The 23,787-nt window shown below is 42.4% G+C and overlaps 1 protein-coding gene across 4 annotated transcripts in view; it reads right to left on the bottom strand.

Moving 5' to 3' along the window:
* The window catches only part of WDFY3 (WD repeat and FYVE domain containing 3), a 370,646-nt gene that overhangs the window by 298,040 nt on the left and 48,819 nt on the right, over positions 1-23,787 (bottom strand). For all 4 annotated transcript variants that reach the window (XM_073600175.1, XM_073600184.1, XM_073600201.1 and 1 more), the window contains exon 2: positions 13,460-13,576. The gene's annotated coding sequence lies outside the window, so the exon portion shown is untranslated. The remainder of the gene's footprint in view (positions 1-13,459; positions 13,577-23,787) is intronic.

The raw sequence follows: 23,787 nt of genomic DNA, 5'->3' as shown, positions 1-23,787 counted from the left end.
TCAAGAAATGCAATATTTTTATTTGTTCCAATATTTATATACAGCCTTAATCGTCTTTTAATTAAATTAAACAAAATGTGTAAATAGTTGTAAATCATATCAATCAATACTAAATCCATACATCCAATATACGCAACGTGGGAAAAAAAAAAAAAGTCCTAAATTATGAATCCAAACTGTTAATTCACTATCTTTATTGTGCTAAACTAGTGTTCCTCCTTGAGTTTGTATTACAGACCCACTTCCTTCTGTCGATGTGAACTTTCTGATAATGGTACAAGTTATGCATCAGGAAATGTAAGTGTGCCAACTGATTTTTCTTTTGTTTTTTTTTATACTTTTGTTGAATTATTATACAGGATTTTTATAACACCAACAGTTTGCACAGTGTTTTATGCTGGCCATACACTATACGAAAAATCGTCCGAAATTCGGTCACTTAGACAGTTCATTCGTTTTTCGGACAGTTAATGGGCACAAAAATCGATAACCGTTGGGACGTTTTTGAGCCAAAAAAACGAAGGACAAGTTTGGAAATTTTCTGCCGAACGATGAATTGAAAGGTTATGTGTTTCCCGTCCGAACTGTCTGCACTAGGTATATGTAAAAAAAAAAAAAAAAAAAAAAAAACACAAACAAACAAACAAACAAAGAGAAATGCATTCATTTATGTCCACTGAACAAGTTATCGGTCATTACACGATGGCACTATTGTTCGCACTCAAGGCCGAATGTTCGTTTTTCGAAAATGGGTTCGGCCGCTTTTTCATATAGTGTATGGCCAGCATTACCATATAAAAAAGGGAGACAGTACAGTAACACAATTCAATACAAGACGGTTAGGAGGGCCCTGATCTTGAGAGCTTGCACTCTAATAAATGGGGTTACACTTCGAGGCTCTGTTTTTTTTTTTTTTTTTGGTTTTGTTCTCGTCAAAGAATCTTTTGAACTGGCATTAATGCCTGCCTATAACCTTCTATGAATGAAGTATTGGTTCGGTTCCATTGGGTGGCCAGTGGAGTGTGCTTACTATCGCCTCTACTGGAGACAGTGATTGTGACATGAAAAATTATCATACACCCCCTCAAACATTTACGTCCTACTTTGTAAATGAGGGGTCTGGAGTCGAGGGAATTATTGTTCAGTCAACAAGGTGAAGGTGCACGCGGGGTTGCCTTCAGAACTTCCTTAAAGTGATTGTGAAGCCACTTGTTCTATATATACACAATCCGGTGTTCCATAACATTATGTGCCCAGTGCATGTGTTTTATAAACAAATTGCCAGTTTATACCTTATTTCAGAGTGCTGTCTGGCGTTCACATGACTGCTCGCCCCTCTCCTCCCCTATCTGACAGCTAAAGTGGGAGGGCCTGGGAATCCCCCGCTGACGTCAACCGGGAGAGGAGGAGAGCGGCAAGCAGTCACGTGAGCACCGAGCAGGGCTCTGAAATACGGTATAGAACTGCATTTATAGAACCAGTTTTTTTTTTTTTAGAAAACACATACACTGGGCACATAATGTTATGGAACACAGGGGATTGTATTAAAATAGGCAGATAATTTTAGCAGCAGGAGGGGAGGGGCAGGCACTGACACAAGCTGACAGGCAAGGAGGGGAGGACAGAGGAAAGACAGCGGGTGACACGTAAACTGACCACGGTGTCCGGGCTCAGCAGCCATGATAAACCGTGGTCAGTTGACAGAGGGGAGGGCAGCACCAGGAAGGATCTACCAGATATTTTAGATTATACAAGGGGCCAAATTACACAGCACAAGCACTGTGCTGTTTTTCATGCTTTAAAGGAACGGGATCCAATTTTTTTTTAGGGTAACAACCGCTTTCATTCCTCATGGCATAGATTTAACAAGGTGTTGGAGACAATCCTCAAAGATTTTGGTCCATATTGACATAACATCAAGCAGTTGCTGGAAATTTGTCAGCTGCACATCCATGATGCAAATCTCCTATTCCACCACATCCCAAAGGTGCTCTATTGGCTTGAGATCTGGTGACTGTGGAGGCCATTGGAGTACAGTGAACTCATTGTCATGCTCAAGAATCAAGTTTGAGATAATTTGAGCTTTGTGACACGGTGCATTATCCTGCTGGAAGTAGCCATCAGAAGAAGGGTAGACTGTAGTCATAAAGGGATGGACATGGTCAGCAACAACACTCAGGTAGGCCGCGGTGTTTAAACAAAGCTCAGTTGGTACTAAGAGGCCCAAAGCGTGCCAAGAAAATATCCCCCCCACCATTATACCATCACCAGCACCCCGAACCCTTGATACAAGGCAGGATGGATCCATGCTTTCATGCTGTTTACACCAAATGCTGACCCTACCATCTAAATGTCATCAGACCAGGCAACATTTTTCCAATCTTCTATTGTCCAATTTTGGTGATCCTGTGCAAATTGTAGCCTTTTCTTAGCTTTCCTGTTCTTAGCGGACAAGAGCAGCAACTGGTGTGGTGTTATGCCGCTGTAGCCCATCTGCTTTAAGGTTCAATGTGTTGTGCGTTCAGAGATGGTATTCTGCATTCCTTGGTTGTAAGAAGTGGTTATTTGAGATACTGTTGCCTTCTGATCATCTCAACACTAGTCTACCCATTCTCCTCTGACCTCAACAAGGCATTTTTTGACCACCCAACTGCCGCTCACTGGATATTTTCTCTTTTTCGGACCACTCACTATAAACTCTTGAGATGGCTGTGCCTGAAAATCCCAGTAGATCAGCAGTTTTTGAATACACAGACCAGCCCGTCTGGCACAATCAACCATGCCACATTTCAAAAGCACTTAAATTTCCTTTCTTCCCCATTCTGATGCTCGGTTTGAACTTCAGCAAGTCGTCTTCAAGTCTAGATGCCGAAATGCATTGAGTTGCCGCAACATGACTGGCTAATTAGCAATTTTTTGTTACCAAGCAATTGAACAGGTGTAACTAATAAAATATATATATATATATATATATATATATATATATATATATATATATATATATATACACACACACACACACACACACACACACACACTATATTGTATTATATATACATACACACATATACATACATACATATACACACACACTATTGTATGTCATAGTAATACATGCAACCTAGAACGGTGTGCAGAAATCACTAAACACAGCCAGCTACTGCGTGCAATACTGACAAATAAATAAAATACTGGGCATGCCATTAGACTTTAAAAGCTTTTAAGAAGCAGCTGCCGTAATGAACATCACCAAGCAGTATAATTATACCGTGTTTGGAACTCCTGAGATAACTGTGCAGTTTTTAAAATGTAACTGTAGCCAGAATATGGACTATTAAGTATTCACTTGCATTAAAATAAAAAAAGCTCCACTTAATGCCTAGCCTTCCAAACCAAAATCAAAGGGTTTGCAATCTATACTTTGGTTAAAACCCACATACCAAAATGAAGCTGCCACCATGCATAGTTTTAGTCTAAAATTTAACAAAATGTTAAAGTGCCATCACTGGCACAGTGATACAACTAAAGTGAGAGCAAAGCATACCGGTTGACCGCTACTGAGCATCATCTGGGAGCAGTGTTTGCGCATTGGTTCAAAATCAATCCAAACCTCTTTTAAATTGCAGCCCAAATATATACATTTAAAAAACACCAGAATTAAATTAGATGCAAATGTAGATATCTAGAATAGATGTAGGCTTTGTTAAGGCTGGCCACAGATGGATGGAATCAGGAACCAGGCAAGATTCGAATCGTGTGTAGGCAGGCTGAATGTACCAAGTTGAGCAATCAACTTGGGTACAACCAGCCTGCCGGATTTATTTGCGATTACCGCTGGCGGTTGCTATAGCCACTAGCAATCATCACTGTCTATCCCCCCCACTGTGGTTGCAGGAAAGAAATTTGCAGTGTCTATGGCCTGCCTTAGACATCTTTCATACTGGGGTGCCATGGCAAAAACGAGCGGTGCTTTAGCGCTGTTTAAGCAGCGCTTTTCGACCACTAGCAGAGCGCTTTTAACCCCAAAGAAGGTGTTAAAAACTCCAGTTTTGCGGCGCTTTGAAAGCACTGCCCATTCATTCCAATGGGCAGGGGCGTTTTGAGAGCACTATATACAGCGCTTCCAACCTGCCCCAAAGATGCTGCTTGCAGGACTTTTTTTCCCGTCCCACAAGCGCACCGCCCCAGTGTGAAAAGTCACACTGGAATGAATGAGAGGCGGTTTTCAGGAGCTTGGCAGAGGCTATTTCCAGCGCTATAGCACCTGAAAACCGCCCCAGTGTGAAAGGGGTCTTAGACTTGCAGTTGGGGGTGGCAAAAATGTGCAGTTGAACTACCATGTTTACATGGCGTGGCCATGATACTTCGTGCCCAGTCACCCAACTTGTAGCAATTGGGAGGTGGTAAGCCAGCCAAACATTACACATTCATGTGAAATAGGGAAGAGCTGCAACCATGTGCAATGCAATGAACGTGGCTGCGGCACATTTGTCAGCAAAACTGGGGTTAAAACAGGTGGTAAGGAGGCGTCACATCGCTTCCTCATAGCCTGTCAGTAGCGAACGTGGATTGGCCTTCAGAGGCAAGGGAGATTTAGCTCACTACTGTTGACTTTGGGTAGATTTAGACTAACAACTATCCAAATAGGAAACTTTCCTAGACAAATACTGCAAGTTAAATGTGATACAGTAAAACCTTGGTTTGAGAGCATTTTGCAAGACAAGAAAATGTTTTTATAAATTGTGACTTGATATACAAGTAGCGTCATGTCACAACTGAGTATACAAGAGTATACTGGTTACATTTATTGAAGGTACAACATTTAGCAACATGTTGCTACACTTAGAGGCTCCTCTCTTCTCTTTTATACTCTGTAGCTCCTGCTTGATTTTGCTTCTAATCCCCTTGTGGAGGCTTCCATTTGTAGATGGACATTTTATGGTTACACAACCTATCACATTACTATAATCTTTTTATATGGACTATAAACTGAAGGACTTATGAATAAATGGTTGCGGAACAAATCATCTGAGTTTCCATTATTTCTTATGGGGAAATTTGCTTTGATATACAAGTGCTTTGGATTACAAGCATGTTTCTGGAACGAATTATGCTCGCAATCCAAGGTTTTACTGTATTGAGGAACTTCTTTTGTATTTTGTGATAATAAAGATGCATTCCTATAGATGAAATTTTATATGCATCTCCATATTTATGTACATTCTCTATTATATATGAAGATATTCATGCACACGGTATATGAATAATAGATTTTTTTTCCATTAATATCAAGTTTTTTCTAATGTCTACTTATATTTGAAAAGTTATTCCATCTCAGCACAATAACCCTGTAATGCAATCTTTACAGCTGACACAAACCCTCGCTTCACAATTTTTTTGGTCTCTACATTTTATTCTTAAAGTGAATAGAAATTCAATTTAAAATTCCATGCTCTAATCACATTACACTTATGGCTGAAAGACAGAAGGTTCATACCCACCAGTAATGTAATTATCTATCCATCCTATCCGATATACTAATTATCATTCTAGCACACATATACACAGTCTACCAACCTCTTAATACTGCATTCGTGATTTATTGTTATTCACATAAGAGAACTTCTCATAATATAATTTAAATAGGAAAACCTGCAGCTGAAATCATGCAAATATTCTCATCGTTATGTTAAATTGCATAAAAAAAAAAAAAAAAAAAAAAGGAGGATTAGAGCAATTGCTCAGAAAGTAATGCTTCAACTGTGTCATATCAGCATACTGTAAGTAACATGTCACCTGCTGCCTGCACTCACCCACCCACAGACTTACTGCAGCTTACTGGACTCCGGTACAGCCTTGTCCCGTTAGGATATGGGCCTCCTAAATCTTAGCTCCTTGAAAAAGAAAAAAAAAAAAAAAAAAACCCATATCATGTAGCAAGGATCCATGCACTCTGCAAGGGTAAAATGCTTGTTTTTTTTGTCTAGGAAATACAGTTTTACTCACCCGGTCCTCTGCATCCCCACGTTGCGGCAGTAGTATATTACACTCAGGATCCTCACGTCCATTGCAGGGCTGTGGGCCCTACATTGGTCTTTATGATAGCAGAGGACCTTGGACAACGAGAGTGTAAGGGAGAAGAGGTTGCAGGGACTGACCTAAAAGCACAGAGCCTGCTGGAGCTGAGGATCCGGTAAGTAAAAAACAGCTTTTCAAAATTTCCAAAGACCCACTGAGTCAACGAGCATTTAACCCTTGCGATGCGGGGGAAAGCCCCCACTATAGAACTCCAAAATAAGGTCTAACTAAAGATCTATAATTATGTAGTGGAATCAGGACCTCCTGCATGTGATCCTTCTAGTGATACACCCTAGAATTCTATTAACTTTTTCCACTACCTGGACACACGGTTTGCTTACTTTGTAGTAATCGGAAATAAATACCCCCAAAGCTTTTTTCCCTCTGTGGTTCTGGCCAACATTGTACTCCGGATATCGTAATCCTTTATTGTACTCCGGATATGACTCGGAGTTTGACAGGCTTGTTGGCAGTGGGGCTGGGCCATGCACCTATGCCTTCTGCCCCACAACTCAACTCTACATCTCTATGCATCGGGGATAAACATCCAGTGTGCATGGGACCTTAAAAAGAGGAAGTATACTTCCCTCTAATGTTTGTACCTATAGGTAAGCCTATAATAAGGCTTACCTATAGGTACTGTAAATATCTCCTAAACTTGCACCGTCTAGACCAGTGGTTCTCAACTCTTGTCCTCAGGACCCACTAACAGGCCAGGTTTGCAAGATAACTGAAATACATCAGAGGTGATATCATTTGCTGCTCAGTGATTGCAGTATTCTAGTCTGCATATCCCCAAGGTAATACTTAAATTCTGGCCTGTTAGTGGGTCCTGAGGACTGGAGTTGGTCTAGGAGATATTTACTGTATACTGTGTCAACGATGTCATCGGCACGTGCACTCTGAAGGAACGGTAGCCTGGGACGTTTCTTCAGGGCCCTGTGCCGTGACCAGCTCCTGTGCGCATGGCCAGTCACACAGCCAGAGTCCGCGGACGCGAAAAGGAAGACGGGCAAAAATGAATGCGGCCTCCAACGGGGACGACGGGCTTAGTTTGCAGGTACATTTCACATAACATGCTAGTATGCAAAGCAGCTGACAAAAAAAAAAAAAAAAAAAAAGGCAGTGCTTACTTCCTCTTTAACCTCTTCAAGCCGGCCGCACGCATATATGCAGCCTCTAGGTGTACCATAATGTAAACAGAGCTGTGGATCACCTCATTAAACTGCACTGCCCCCTATCAAGTTATTTACATCCCACAGGAAGACCCCTTGTGTAGAGGACAGCGGTCCTTTCAGATGTTTAGGCCCTATAGGTACATACCCTTTCCCCTGGCCAGGTAACAAACCTTAAGTACAAATGCTTCAACAAAACACTGCAATGGCCTCAACACTACTTCAAAAAACACAATACAAAATCATATATAAAAATCATGTTACTGGATGTATTGGACCCCAATCTCATGTCCATGACTAGATTACCTATAGACATAACATGACAATGTACTTAGTAAAGTTGGCCATGTGCTAGTAGAATGTTGTTCGCTTTTTTGGTTTTAAGAACGTTTGTTCAATTTTTCTAATTAGCGGGGTTAAACTGGCATATGTTTTTGACTGCAGTGGTGAGAACATTTTTCTCAAAACAAATTTCTAACAGATTTTCACTCAGAGAATTACATTTATTCCAAAATCAAAGGTTAAAAGCAAAAAAATAAATAAATAATGAAGTACTTTCACATAACATGTATTTTCAACTTTCATACGAACGTTTGTATGAAAATCTACTAGTGTATGACCAGCTTTGGGCTACTTGCCGAAAGGAGCACAAGCCCTGAGACAGAGCTTAGAACACACTTGCTATGAGGGACATTTTGGGGGCTTTCATTGCTGGCCTCCTTCTAAAAATGCATGCTGTGTGTCTTCAATACCTTTTGGAAGTCAGGGAACACACGTGCTATAAATCAGTGTCATTAAAGCAATCAAAATTCCTTATGTCTCTAGCTGTGCTGGATAAGTGACTCAGAGCATTAAAGCCAAAGCATCAACATGACAGCCAAGCAAGTACACTGTCAAAAGAAGTGGACATAAATGGCAGCATACATAATTCTCTAAAGACAGGGATACTTTAAAAAAATCTGTTTTCGTTGCAACTGCTACTTCAGGTAAGGCTAATGCCACGTACACACGAGCAGACTTTTCGATCGGACTGGTCCGACTGTCTATCCGACGGACTTTCGGCGGACTTCCGACGGACTTTCCGAACAAACGGACTTGCCTACACACGATCACACCAAAGTCCAACGGATTCGTACGTGATGATGTACGACCGGACTAAAATAAGGAAGTTGAGAGCCAGTAGCTAATAGCTGCCCTAGCGTGGGTTTTCATCCGTTGGACTAGCATAAAGACGAGCAGACTTTTCGACCGGACTCGAGTCCGTCGGAAAGATTTGAAACATGTTCCAAATCTAAAGTACGTCAGATTTTCGACCGAAAAAGTCTGCTGCAGGTCCGAAGAAGCCCACACATGGTCGAATTGTCCGCCGGACTTGGTCCGTCGGACCAGTCCGGTCGAAAAATCCGCTCGTGTGTACGCGGCATAACAGCAACATACTCTATGCGTCACTATAAATTCACATGCACTTGTAAGCCAACACAGCCTAGATTATACATTTATCAGTGCTCTGCCAAACTCTGAATACTGTTCGCCCTGAGGGTGTCTAAATTGTGCCTGCTCCCAACTGTCCCCAGAATCAATCTCAATCAGGGATTCATGGAACCCAAGGTTGCATTCACACCTGAGCGTTTTCAGCTCATAAAAACGCCTGAAAAAAACGGCTGAAAAACGCCCAACAAGCAAAATCCTATAGGTAAGCCTATAAGGCGTAACTATTAGGTACAGTAAATATCTCCTAAACGTGCGCCGTTTATGAAATATTTACTTTGTACTGCGCCGATGAGGTCATGAGCTGTGAGGAAACGGCCCTCCGTGCCCTCCCTTCACTAGCAGTAGTCAGCACTAGTGCTGTGACTGGCGGCTCCTGCACACAACTATGGCCAGTCACAGAGCCAGAGTCCGTGGCCCCGGAAGAAAATGGATGCGACCTTCAGCAGGGAACAGCATGGGCTTCATTTGCAGGCAAGTGTCACATAATGCACTTGCGATGCATACTAGCACATTATGCTTTTACTTTGCAGGGAACAAAAAAAAGGAAGTAAAACCCAAAATATGTATTTTGCTCAGTTAGGGGGTTAATATTGGCGTTAAGGGTTTATTTTTATTATTTAAATATTTATTTTCATTTAATTCCTACATTTGAGCAGAAAAATGCTCAAAAACGCATGACAAAATTAAATAAAACGCTCAACTCAAGCGTTTCCATGCATTTCTATGGAACAAAAAAAAAAACAAACACACACACACCAATCGTCCCGATTCGAGCTACAAAAAAATAAAAAAATAAAAAAGAAGAGCTCCAGAATTTTGAGCTTCAGGCGACTTGGAGTGAAAATGTAAACTCCACAGAGAATTTTTTTTTTCTCCTCCAGTGTTTTGGAGCTTCGGCTTCAAACTACAAAACGCTGAGGCGTGAATGGGGCCTTAAGAAAGGCTGCTGTAAATCTACAAGTAGCTCACCAGACACAAAAATAAAAGATGTTATGCTAGCAAAATGTCCTCCAGCACCTAGGGTACTGTTTGCGATTACGGGGCCTGAGGTTGGCATTGCCATACATGAGCATCTGGACTCCCATTCACTAGTAACAAACGGTTAATAACCAAGTCAAAGATTAAAAAAAAGCTGTAGATACTTTTCCTTCAGCAAATGCAGAACAGCTTCAAATTCATCTTCTTCCTACAATAGCCACTACAATATCCTCTCAGAAATTACCATAGGGATGTTTTCAGCAAATCCAACACACTCTCTCCTATCCTAGAGACTATTAGTTGGCATGGTTTCTTCACACCACCCTACTAGAAGTCCCCGAAGAGAGAAGTTGGATTACATCTGCAAAGATAAAACGCACAAGGGAATAAGAGCTGAAATATCCAATCCTTTCCCTGAACGCAGGAAAACATAACACCCTTGACCACACTATCAGCTCTTGTTTTACACAACCTGACAGGGAAGGAACAAGAGGTAGAGGATGCTCCTCTACATATCTGTGATGGGGTGGGCGATTCAGTAACGGAGTAGTTTAATTGTGTTCCATTCTACAGAGCCTTGGAGCGTACGCTATTCATTGGCATTATCATTTCTTTGACTTAACAGCATTGCTTGAAGGGGACTTCCAGTACAATGTATTGCAAGGAGAAGTCAAGGACGTAGGCATTTCAAAAAAGATTTATGGTTACTGCATAGTGTAAACACGTTTGCAGAAAAATCAGTGCACCATTTGAAGAGCAAAAACAGTTTTTCCCTGTGTCCTTGTGCGTATTGACCATGTCATTAGTGTGCGGGCAATAGGGAGGTCAAAACTAACCCTGGTGGACTATATCCAAGCAAGCTAATAGATGCACACACAGCTAAAATCATTACTGCCATTAACATCTATTAAAAAGGAAAAAAACAAAAAAGGTTTTGTCCTTTCCTGTTTGCTTATTTGGCGTTTTTTTTTTTTTTTTTTTAGCTTTTTATCAGGAAACAATCACTAGACCGGAAAAATGTTCAATATTAGAAAGCTGCAATTCCAGTTACAGTAAAGATCAATTTGCATGCCAGTACACCAGTCTGTGTCACACACAAAAAAAACAAATTTGAAAATAAAGGGTATATTAAAACAAGGGGACAATATTTCATTAAAAAAAAAAAAAAATAAACCAAGTAGTAGATGTACTACGCTGGTGGCTAGACAAGACATCTAGACAATAAATATTTACATCCTTACTAAAGTCCTCAAACTAACCTTTGCAGAACAATTCAAAGAACGTGTATAAAAAGAAGGCATACCTCTGTACATAAATCAATTCCCTAGCTCGTACCTATAAGTGACTATTTCTTCCACTTTGGGAGCTGCCATGTTTTTTTTCCCCCCACATCATGGCAATTAGTCGTATGATACTTTGTGTGCACTGTACATTAATCTGAGTGCCCAGAGCTCATGAGATTTTTCACAAAGACCCCAGATAGGTGACAAAGCAGACACAAAATCACTGGCAAAAATGCCTGGCTCAAGTGTATGTCTCCTTTGCAGAATATATTCCTCCTCACAGTGAATCACATAGGTAGGAAGGGGCAGAACAATATGTAAACAGGCTGGAGAAGTAGTTCAGCCCCACATATAAAAAAGGTAAGCACAGACTTTCTAGGGAAAGTCAATATTCGCATATTGAACAATAGAAGCTCAGCAGAGTAAATTTTTAACAGCTCATCATGACAATGGAAGAACCGAGGACTACATGAAAAGTATACCCACTTTACTAACACCTGAGCATGTGTTTTTTGTATAATCTCTTAATAAAAATTGTGAAGGTACAAAATAACAGGAACAAGAACCAAAATAAAATTAAAAAGCAGAGTCGAGTCAATTAATCCAATAAACAACCATGTATCTCGTGCCTAGGCATGCAAGTATAATACGGCATTGGTGTTGTAATCCTCTTAACACAGAAAAACAGCCAAATGCAAAGGTAGATCACCATAATCTGCATAGTATGAAAATAAGAATTATCGGCCTTTGAATAGAAATGGATGTTTGGATAGGAAAAATGACATAGATAAACAAAAGTACAAATACAGAAGATGGTCAACACTGGGTGCACAAGAATAAGAATGGTCAATTGGGTGTGCAAGAGTCAGAATGCTTAGGTGTGGAAAAAACAGCCAAGTATCTACCAGTGGACGGTGCAGACACAGGTTTCGCAAGGAGTTGTGCTCACCTAAGGGGATGTCTCAAATCATTTTGAGGCAACAGTATTCGAAAGGACTTCCTGATAAGCTGTAATTAGGTATTTTGCTGCTCGGTTGATTTTGGTCTAATTTTAATTGGATTAATACATCCAGCCAGACATCAAAGTGTTCCTGTTTATCCTTGGTGGAAAGAACCCATCACTCTGCTTCCATGACCCCCTTTACATCTCGCTTCTAGTCCTGCAGTGTGGGGCACTGGACAGCTTCCAAAATTTGGGTACAAGGCTTTTTTCCACATTCAAAAAGATGTGGTGTGACGCTATATTTATACAACTTAAGAGAGGAAGGAGGTCGCATGAAAGACAGTGGAGGGAAGAGAATTGTATGGGCTTACGCATGGGGGCGCCTGGTTTTTGTTCTCTACCTCCGCTCTTTCCACACCTCCTGCCCCTTATGTTACTGAAACTCTGTAAAGGGAGTCCAAACTTCAGACCCATCACACCCGAGTCCCCTCACTCTTTTTTTGCCTACTCTACTGTCAGTCTAATTCCATAACTATCTCTGGTGAAAGTGAAGAAGCCCATTCTTCTTGAGCACCCCAAATCACAATGTTTTTTCCACACCATTTTTTCAAACTCTCATTATAGATGTCATGTATTCTTTTTGGACATCTTCATTACATTTTTCGTGGACGAATATGTATGTCTTTCTTAGAGAAGGGTCTACTTCTACCCCATGTGCATAATAGCATAATATATATATATATATATATATATATATATATATATATATATATATATATATATATATATATATATATATATATATATATTTTTTTTTTTTTTTTTACACAGCACCATTGCTGACTATATACTTTCAACATTAATGTTACACATTGGTTCTTGGTTAAAATGTTAAAATGGATGAAAAGAAAGCATGTCTGCTATCATCATGCAATGTCAAAGTTTTAATGGAGGAGTGCCAATCCAATTAGAAGGACCTTGAGGAACTAAGAGGCAAAAAAATGTATATTAATGTATATATGTTGCATATTGCTTTACTTTTTTTTCTTACATAACCATTTATCCTGCTTTGTATTGGTATTCAAGTATTTCTTGAGTACATATCGGACTGTTATATTTCCATGCGTTTACTTTTTAAGGTCTTATTTTAAGAAACATCCTATCCAATGCAATGTAATTGATTTAAAGTCATCCATGTAGTTTGGGACCATCAACTTGCTAAAAATATTACATTATATAATTATTATCTTAACAGACTATAGAGTTTTTAATTTGTTAGCATGAACCAATATATTCTAAAAGCACAAACACCAATATATTACACAAAGACCTATATGTATTAGTGGGAAGCGATAACCATTCATATTTTCCAAAAGATTAATATTCTGCAATGATACCAAGCGCATGCATTATTAAATAGGCAGTTCATATATCAAGTATCACAGAAGCTTTCTCAAAGTACAAGGACAAGACAGCAGGATAGAAGAAGTATAAGCAAGTACAGTACCAACCTTTGATAATATGGACCAGAGCTATTCAGGTTTTTATCCAGAGCATGGATGCCAATACTGCGGCATCATTTTTTACTTTGACAGTAGTATGGTCACTTTTTCTTTTGTTTATTTCCCCTAAAGAAACAAAAAGAATTGAGATATATTTCTAGAAAAGAATCACAATTTATGAAATGTCAGGAAAATGCAGTCACTATCCTAATATTTAATGCTATTTATATATAATAAACGGGAAAAAGAATAAAGCAAGAATACACTTAACACAACAGAACGTACTAAAGACAAAATGCAAAATAGATTTGATGACATTATACAAAAAAGGAACAGGGAAATAAAGCAAAAGGCAAATATAAAATCAGCTCTGTATAACCCAAAGCAAAACGTACACCGGACTGCACACTGCATCCTCGAGTGCAAGATCAATAAAATGAAAAGCTTGAGGATCATTCATTGCTAGTAGACTCTGAAAGATGTCAAATCCATCACTGCTTGATACACACATTCTAGATGGCTTGTATACGTAGAGTCCATAAAGCTGGTCATAGATGAGACAACTTTTCATTGGATTATTTTTGGTCCTCACAGTCTATGCTAGTACCAGATTTTAAAGTCCACAAAAAAAATAAATAAATAAAAAAAAAAAAAATCTATCTATACACATACAAATAATCAGCAACTGGAGGTGCATATTTATGAAGGCCATCTCGTGTACCTAAATCCAAGAGAGCTAGCCAACATAAAGAACCCCAAAAAACTGCCAATTTCTGTCTAGAGGTCGGTTGGGAAATGCAGTTTTACATAACCAGACCCCCACTACCCTGAATTTTACATGCCTTATACACACACACACACACAATACTCCGGTGTTCTGACATATACTGTCCTATCGGATAGTGTCCGCTCCGTACTGTGCAGGCGCAGCGCTTGCGCAGTACGGAGCAGAAGGAGATGCCGAAAGTGTCCGAAGTTGATCAGCTGACCATCAGCTGTACACGACGCTTCGGCACTTCTTAGCGATGGCAGTGTAAGAGGGCCCCTCGCGGGCTCGCTTCGCTCGCCAAGCTTCGGGCACGGCTTCGCTGCGCTCGGCAACTATTTATTCTCACTCTATGTCCACTTGGATAGTAGGGAATGAACCTGGACATAGGGTGAGAATAAAAGCGCAGGCGCCGTGTACAGCTGATGATCAGCTGTTAAACTTCGGAGACTTTCGGCGTCTCGTTTGTCCTCCGTACTGCGCCTGCGCAGTACAGGGCGGACACTATATGATAGGGGACTGTATTTGACAAGACACCGGCTCTCTGTGCCTCCCTCCCTCTGTATCACGCTGCTGCCTTACACAGACTCATCATTGGATCTCACCTTCTTATCCAGCCATGTGCTCAAGCTCCATGCGCTCTTCCACAGCCTCATTAGCACTGCTATCGGAAGTCCCCTCCCTCTCGCTGCACTACTCCCGGTGCCTCCCTCTGAGTTCACAGGAGCCAGGACTACAGAGGAGGCATTGGGAATCAATGCGCGCTGACACTATTGACTGTCAGAGCGCATGGAGAACACTGAAAACATTGGGTGGCATACATCCGTCCTAATGTTGATTTCTGGCAGAAGCCCTGGGGACCACCAACATTTTCTCGTGGACTATCAGTGATCCATGGAACACTGGTCGGTGACCGCTGCCCTAGATATAAACAAGTAGTTGACCTCTGAAGTGCAGGAGCAGCCACACTGCAAGGGAGGACATTTAGTATGCTTGGAGTTCAGCTTAGAAGGCACACAACAACAGATTAGACTTGCAATTATATTCAGTAAATGCCATCCTCATAAGGGCCGGGGTCATCAAACTTTGGGCTTGGGCAAATTCAGCCCACTTTGTGATTTCTGCTTATATTTGACATTAGTTTGAGGTCCTTCAGTGATGGGTTAACTTGACCTGCATTTGACCACATCCTAAGCAGCATTGGCCTGCTTCAAGCTATTTATGCATTCCTATTGGATTTTATGGGGAGAAATAAATAAAAATAACCCCACACAATTCTGACCTGAACAAAATACTTTCGACAAAGATCCTAGGATGTGAAAAAAAAAAAAAAAAAAAAAAAAAAATGGATTGCCTATAGCTGCCTTCCTCATCCTTTTTAAACACAGAGGAACACTTGCAATGAAGCTTTCAGTTCTCAGGGAACCTCTGCTAAAAATGGACTATCTACAACCCACAAAACATTAGTGTGAAGGTCAGTGGGAAGAATGTTCCTTATGCTTGTGGCCACTCAGAAGAACTACCCCCTTACAGAAAGCTTAAAAAAAAAAAAAAAAAAAAAACAAACACACATCAATGGTGCCAGTGGGAGCTTAGGCAGAATTTGCTCACTGCTGAAGGAACACCTAGCAACCTCTGTAGGAACCTTAGTTGAGAAACCCTGGCCTTAATAAACCCACAACAGCATGCTTTTTATACTCACTGTGGAACTTAAGGGGTTAACCTTCTGCATTGTGTAAAAAGACTGTTTGATCCTGTATGTATAGATTCTTACCTTCCTGCACAATCTATCTGGGGAAGGTCAGCTAATACAGGCAGAGTAGGCAACATGCACTGCTCAGTTGTGTCTCATGCTGGAGAGAACATTTACTTGTTGATCAGAGATGCCAAGGTCGCATGATATTGACAAAACACATGTGAGCCTGTATACAGGCTGCAGTGGAAATCTCCTCCTACCTGAACTCTCAGCACTGGAGAAACTGCAGTTTATCATGTACCAATGGTATACAGATAATCCAAAAAGGTATATAGTGGCAGTATTTTAATGTAAAAGGGAGATTTATGAGCTGTGGGCACTGTGGGAGGGGGTCAAATGAACCATTTTTCATATTACTGGGTTTAGTAACACTAAGTATTGATTAAACACCACTCTTGCTCTTAACCGTATTGTGTTCTGCATGGTCATAAAGCACAGTTTTCACATGCTCTGATTGGTCAAGAGTCTCCACTAATCCACTGCTTTCTCATGCTCTGATCTGCTAATTGCCTTATCAAGCCATCCAGTCTTCCAGTAGAGGAACCAGAAAATTACCATATTTACAGAAACTGTAGTCCGTGCCAATGAGATTCATAGATGCACTTTTATGAACATTGACAAACTTCCCCAAACAAATGCTGTTAATGTTGTTTTAGCAATTAAGAATTTGTACATAAATTCAAACTGCTCTGTGGTTGCTCTTACACCTTGCTGCTGTTTTTTTTTTTTCAAAGCTCATCAATCACAGAATATAAAAAAGGTATTCTTATATGTCTACAAGGGAGAAGGTGCCAAACAGAGCATGAAAAATACATGTTTCATTTGCAAACACTCCAGGAGCTGTCAGACTGCTTGATTTCATTGCGTTTTTTTTTTTTATATCTTAAATGCATCTAGCAAAAGAAGCATCCAGATTCCAGAACCAAGCTGCCTGTGCGACCCCAACCGAAGGCCAGTATTTAACAATACTTTACTAGCTAGGAATTGTTCATAAATGTATACATTTTTTATATGATGTTAAGTGATGCAAATATTTTATTCTACGATCTAAATCAGTTTGCATGTTCTCCCTGTGCCTGTGTGGGTTTCCTCCGGGTACTCCGGTTTCCTCCCACACTCCAAAGACATGCCGGTAGGTTAATTGGCTTCTGTCTACTATTGACCCCAATATATGTATGTGAGTTATGGACATTAGATTGCAAGCTCCTTGAGGGTAGGGACTGATGTGAATGTACAATGTATACGTAAAGCAGTACATAAATTGATAGCGCTAGATAAGTAACTTTAATATTATTATTAATAAATCAGGGGTAGGCAATCTTTTGAGCACAGTGTGCCGCAAAATGTTTTCAAAGAAATTGAGCATTCCGATTTTATAAGAAAAAAATGTCAACTTCACACTCTCAATCACAAAAAGGATTATTTATAATGTAAATGCTATAAACTACTTGAGTAGTAGTGAGAAATTAACATCCTGCACTCTCACACCTCAGATCAGCCCCAATTCCTGCAACTCCACACCTCAGATCACAGTCCTTCCTGCTGATCTGTCCTACCACTGTACCTTCCTGCACATCTGCTCCACCGCCGTATCCCCATACTCTTCTGTCTTACCACTGAACCATCTTCTCATCCGTCCTAACACTGAACCCATCTGCCCCCCCCAATATACCACCTTTCTCATCTGCCCCACCACTGTAACCCCCTGCACATCTGCCCCACCACTGTACCTTCCTGCTCTTCTGCCCCACCACTGTATCCCCATACTCTTTTGTCTTACCACTGAACCATCTGCTCATCTGCCCCCCCAATGTACCCACTTTCTCATCTGCCCCACCACTGTACTACCCCGCTCTTCTGTCCCACCACTGTAACCCCCTGCACATCTGCCCCACCACTGTACCTTCCTGCACATCTGCTCCACCGCCGTATCCCCATACTCTTCTGTCTTACCACTGAACCATCTGCTCATCTGTCCTAACACTGAACCCATCTGCCCCCCCCCCCCCCCCCAATATACCACCTTTCTCATCTGCCCCACCACTGTAACCCCCTGCACATCACTGTACCACCCTGCTCTTCTGTCCCACCACTGTCCCACCTCGTTCTTCTGTCCCACCACTGTAACCCCCTGCTCATCTGCCCCACCAATGTTCCCCCTTTCTCATCTGCCCCACCACTGTACCCCCTGCTCTTCTGCCCCACCACTGTAACCCCTTGCTCATGTGTTCCACTGATGCACCCCCCTGCTCCTCTGCCCCACCGCTGTAACCCCCCCTTCTCATCTGGCCCAACACTGCCCCCCCCCGCTCATCTGTCCCACCACTGTAACCCCCTGCTTTTCTGTCCCACCGCTGAACCCCTTCCCGTCCCTCTCACCACTGTACCTTCTGCACATCTGCCCCACCACTGTACCCCCTTGCTCTTCTGTCCCCACCCCTGTAACCCCCCCTGTTCATCTGCCCCATCATTGTACCCCTTTTCTCATCTGCCCCAACAATGTACCTCCTGCACATCTGTCTCACCTCTGTACCCCCCTGCTCATCTGCCCCACCAATACACCTCCTTTCACATCTGCCCCACCCCCTGCTTTTCTGTCCCAGCACTAAATCCCCCTGCTCATCTGGCCCAACAGTAAACCCCCCTGCTCATCTGGCCCAACACTAAACCCCCCTGCTCATCTCTTCCACCACTTTACCTCCCTGCTCATCTGTCCCACCGCTGTAACCTCCTGCTCATCTGTCCTACCTCTGAACCCCTCCCGCTCATTTTCCCCACCGCTGTACCCTTCTGCTCATCTATGATATGTGAGATATGCAGAGTGGTGAAAGGAAGCAGAGATGAGACACATCTATCTGTCCTGGCACACTCATCCTGCTGATCCACCTCTCACATCCAGCCCACGTGCTTGTAGGTGATGTATGTGATGTCACATACAAGCATATGGAATGGATGTGTAATGATGAGCTCAGGTCAGAGGCATTTTCTGAAAGCAGTGGGCCTGTGTGCAGGATCATAAGTTGGGCCCCCGCCGCTGAGAAAAAGTGGTTGGTTGTGATTTTCATTGCTCTGAATACTGGCTGTGACTTAAAGGGACACAGAGTGCCGGGGTTCAGTAGTAAGTGACACAAAGGTTCAGGAATAATTTCAACAAAGTTCCCAGAAGCTCAACAGTAATTCCACAAACTGTCACCTGATTGTGTTTTCTCAATCACAGTGAAATCCCTTCTTTCTGAGATTGGTAGTGACAACCAAGCGAGTCATCTTCCTCCAGATGGTGGGCGGGGCTAGCAGGACTGTGATTGGCTTTAGCAGTGGCCAATGACAGTCCTTCTCCTCCTGGAAACAGGGACCACCCCCCCTCCCCCTTAGCAGAACTGCACCCAATCTCTTCCCCATCACAAAAGCTGACGATCGCAGCTACAGCAAAGTTAGAGAACCAAACAATGTTTCCCATCTTTTACAATGTGTGGGACACAGTGCCTCCCCCTTAGTGCAGTGTGGGGAATTCTGAAATTGGAATGCATTAGTGTCTCACTGACACGTCCCTGCGCTGCTCTGTGATGGGGAGAGAGTAGAGGGCCGGCAGAAGAGGCTTCTCATGCAGCACCAGTGCCGGGGGTTGCCTACCCCTGATCTAAATCATTTGTACATCTTTGCTCCAATGTTACTTTGTATACAATGTGTGTTAAATAACCTAAATGAACACTGATGCATTCCTGTGATTCCAGAATGAATGTATATCTGGGAGAAGTTAATAAAGCCTCATGCGCACAGAAATGTACATATTCTTGAGTCTTGTAGTATAATATTTTCAGTGCTTATCTGAGCCTGGAGAGCCACAGTGTGGCGTACAGCTGTCCACAAAAGTGAACAACTGTACGTGGCTGGCTGCTTGTAAACGCCGATGAGTTCTGCATGCCATATGCTCATGCACAGATAAACACCAATGCAGAAGCCACCAGCGTTTACATGCAGCTGGCCACAAACAGCCCGACTTTTCAGGGCCTAGGAAAGCGCTGGAAATTTTAAGCTCCATGCTTACACTATAAAGCTTAAAAAAAAAAAAAAAAAATCCAGCAAAACGCTGGATGAAAAACAACATGTTATAAGCATGTTATACTTACCTGCTGGGTTCAGTGGTTTTGCACAGAGTAGCCCAGATTCTCCTCTCCTCTGGTTCTCAACAGTACCCCTGGCCCCTCCCTCCTGCCATTCAGACACGGGGCCACGGCTTGGCCCTGCCCCCTCTCTCTTCATTGGCTCACTGACTTTGGTTGACAGCAGCAGGAGACAATGGCACCCTGCTGCTGTCTTAGCCAATGAGGAGGGAGAGAGACTCTCGTGCAATATTGCTGGATCGAGATGGGGCTCAGGTAAGTATTAGGGGGGCTGAGGGGGCTGCTGCACACAGAAGGTTTTTAGCTTAATACATTAGAATAAAAAACCTTCTGACTTTAGAACCACTTCAAAAACGCTTCTAGACCAAGATATTGTGCATGGACACATGGGATAACACTATTTGCTTCTAGAAGCAGAAAAAAAAATAAATGCTCAAAAGCTGCTGCTAGGAGTGTTTAACCACTTCAATACAGGGCACTTATACACCTTCCTGCCCAGACCAATTTTCAGCTTTCAGCGCTGTCGCAGTTTGAATGACAATTACGTGGTCATGCTACACTGTACCCAAACTACATTTTTATCATTTTGTTCCCACAAATAGAGCTTTCTTTTGGTGGTATTTGATCACCTCTGCGGTTTTTATTTTTTGCTAAACAAATAAAAAAAAAGACTGAAAATTTTGAAAAAAATAAAAGTTTTGCTTTTGTTTCTGTTAAAAAATTTTGTAAATAAGTACGTTTTCTCTTTCACTGATGGGCACTGATAAAGCGGCACTGACAGGCACTGATAAGGTGGCACCGATGAGGCGGCACCAATGAGCGGGCACTGACGATGGGCACCGATATGCGGCACTGATGGACACTGGTAGGCGGCACTGATAGGCAGCACTGATAGGCACTGAAAGGCTGCAAAGATGGGTTCTTATGGGTGGCACTGATGGGCACTGATACGCGGCACTGTTAGGCATCCCTGGTGGCACTGGCATTGGTAGGCATTGTGAGTGGGCACTGATTGGCAGCTGCCTGGGCACAGATTGGTATTTCCCTGGGGGTCTAGGGGGCATACCTGGTGGTCCAGTGTAGATGGCTTCCCTGGTGGTCCTGGGTGGGATCCGAGGGGGGGCTGTGCTGATAAACAAACAGCACAGACCCCCCCCGTCAAGAGAGCAGCCGATCGGCTCTCCTCTACTCGCGTCTGTCAGATGCGAGTGAGGAAAAGCCGATCACCGGCTCTTCCCATTTACATTGTGATCAGCTGTGATTGGACACGGCTGATCACGTGGTAAAGGGTTTCCGTCAGAGACTCTTTACCTAGATCGGTGTTGCGGGGTGTCAGACACCCCGCAACAACGTTCGCCCAGGGTCGCGCAGCGGCTCAATATCCTGCGGACGTCATATGACGCCCAGTCAGGATACTGAAACCACTTTGCCGCCGTCATTCTGCTATATGGCGGGCGGCAAGTGGTTAAGCAAGTGTTACTAAACCCACGGCCATGCATTCACTATATCTGGTCTCCCACGGTACACAGACCATGGAAATTTAATTATTTTAGTAAATATAAACTGCTAAATACCTTTTCTCATCAGCTGTATATAACAGTCTTGTGACTTCTATCAGTGTCTAGTTAAAGCTTGCATGAGGAGTTTTCATTCTACTCTGACAGTCCTATGAGGTTGCAGGACCCCTGACCCTCTGTCTGGACAGTGCTGACTGCGTGTGATCAGCACAAGGCCACTCTCCCAAAATCACACATACACTTTTTACACAATTCAGAGGATTAACCCCTTAGGTTCCACAGTGAGTATAACAAGCATGCTTTACTGCATCTACAGACTGATTTTTACTGTTGTGGGTTTACCAACACTTTAAGGGCTGTACACATGATCAGAAATTCGTATGAAAAATACTGCTTTCGAATCGATCGTATGATAATCTGATTGTTGGTGCACAGCTTTCGAGAGTCGATCACAACAATTCACACGATATAGCCTATGGGAAAAGCACGAAAATTTCTCTAGTACTAATACCAGATCGTACGATTTTGTCGTTTAATCTGTACAGTTTTTGTCCGAAAATACAATACAAATACATTACTTCCGAATTTTTATTCTGTCGTATGAGAATTTTTTTGTAACCCATTAATTTCCGTTATGGAGACTAGCATGGAAAAAAAAAAAAAAAAGGGCAATCATTAATTTGATAATTTCATTGTGTGTACCAGGCATTACACTACAAGACTCAAGAGCTTGTAAACACTTGTGTGCATGAGACCTAATTACTCATTAGATTACATTGACTGACTTAAAGCGGGATTCCGGCCGTGAAAAAAAAAAAAAAAAAAAAAAAAAAAAAGAAGATGTAAAAAAGTCAGCAGCTACAAACACTGTAGCTGCTGACTTTAAATAAGTACTTACCTGTCCTGGGTGCCCGCGATGTCGGCTGCCCGAGGCCAACCCGTCCCTCGGCCTTTCGGCTTCACTGCCAGATCCTACTGCGCACGCACGAGCAGTGTGGCGCTCTGTGGATGGCCCCGTGGTGTTCTGGGAACACACACAGTTCCCAGAAGACAACAGGGCCACTCACTGAGGAGCAGAACATGCCGCAGAAAAAGAAGAGACAGATTAGGAAGACTGCCTAGCAACAAGGGTTTAGGAAAGTTTAAAATTTTTTTTTTTCTAATTTTTTTTTTAATTTTGTATGCAATTTTTTTTTTTTTTTTTTTTTTTAGGGTGGCCCTCCACATTAAAGCGGAGTTCACCCAAAAATGGAATTTAATCCTTCCCCCTCCGATGTCACATTTGGCACCTTTCAGGGGGGAGGAGGGAGCAGATACCTGTCTAATACAGGTATTTGCTCCAACTTCCTGGCATAGATCACCGCGGGGATCGCGGTGACCTACGCCACTTCCGGCGTCTACTCTGACCTCCCCCGCTGTCTTCTGGGAGACACAAAGGTCCCAGAAGACAGCAGAGACCAGTGAGGACGCGCAGTGCGACTCATGCATGCGCAGTAGGGAACCAAGAAGTGAAGCCACAAGGCTTCACTTCCTGATTCTTTTACCGAGGATGGTGGCGGCAGCAACCGAGAGCCGACAGACAGATCGGCTTCGGCTGCCGACATCACGGGCTCCCTGGACAGGCAAGTGTCCATGTATTTAAAGTTAGCAGCTGCAGTATTTGTAGCTGCTGGCTTTTAATTTTTTTTTTTTTTCGGCAGACCTCCTCTTTAAAAAGTGACCGGGAAATGCTAGTTCTATTGTTACTACTAGAACCGCAGCCTCGGATACATACGTTTCCCTTTGGCAATTGCTGGAGGCAGTACAAAAAACAATTAATAGCCAAAACTCAGGGAACAAGAAAGGAATGCCATGGTTTCATGCAAATGCTGCTCCTTACAAATATAGGTTATGGTGGGACAATGTTCTACTGTACATGGTTGGTCACAGAAAGGTAGGGTTTACAGGTAAGGGGTCTGGAATTATGAAAAGTCAAATATTTCAAATGTGCTGTGACGAGTACCTGGCTCCACTTATGCCGTGTACACACGATCGGACATCTCGTCGGAAAAAGATATGACGGCTTTTCCGACGGGATTCTGCTCAAGTTTGCCTTGCATACATACGGTCATGCAAAAGTTCACTGAACTTACGACCGTCAAGAGCGCGGTGACGTACAACACTACGATGAGCCGAGA

Source organism: Aquarana catesbeiana, linkage group LG01 (assembly GCF_042186555.1).
Source record: "Aquarana catesbeiana isolate 2022-GZ linkage group LG01, ASM4218655v1, whole genome shotgun sequence".
Classification (NCBI taxonomy): domain Eukaryota; kingdom Metazoa; phylum Chordata; class Amphibia; order Anura; family Ranidae; genus Aquarana; species Aquarana catesbeiana.
This window is presented reverse-complemented; position numbering and strand designations above follow the sequence as displayed.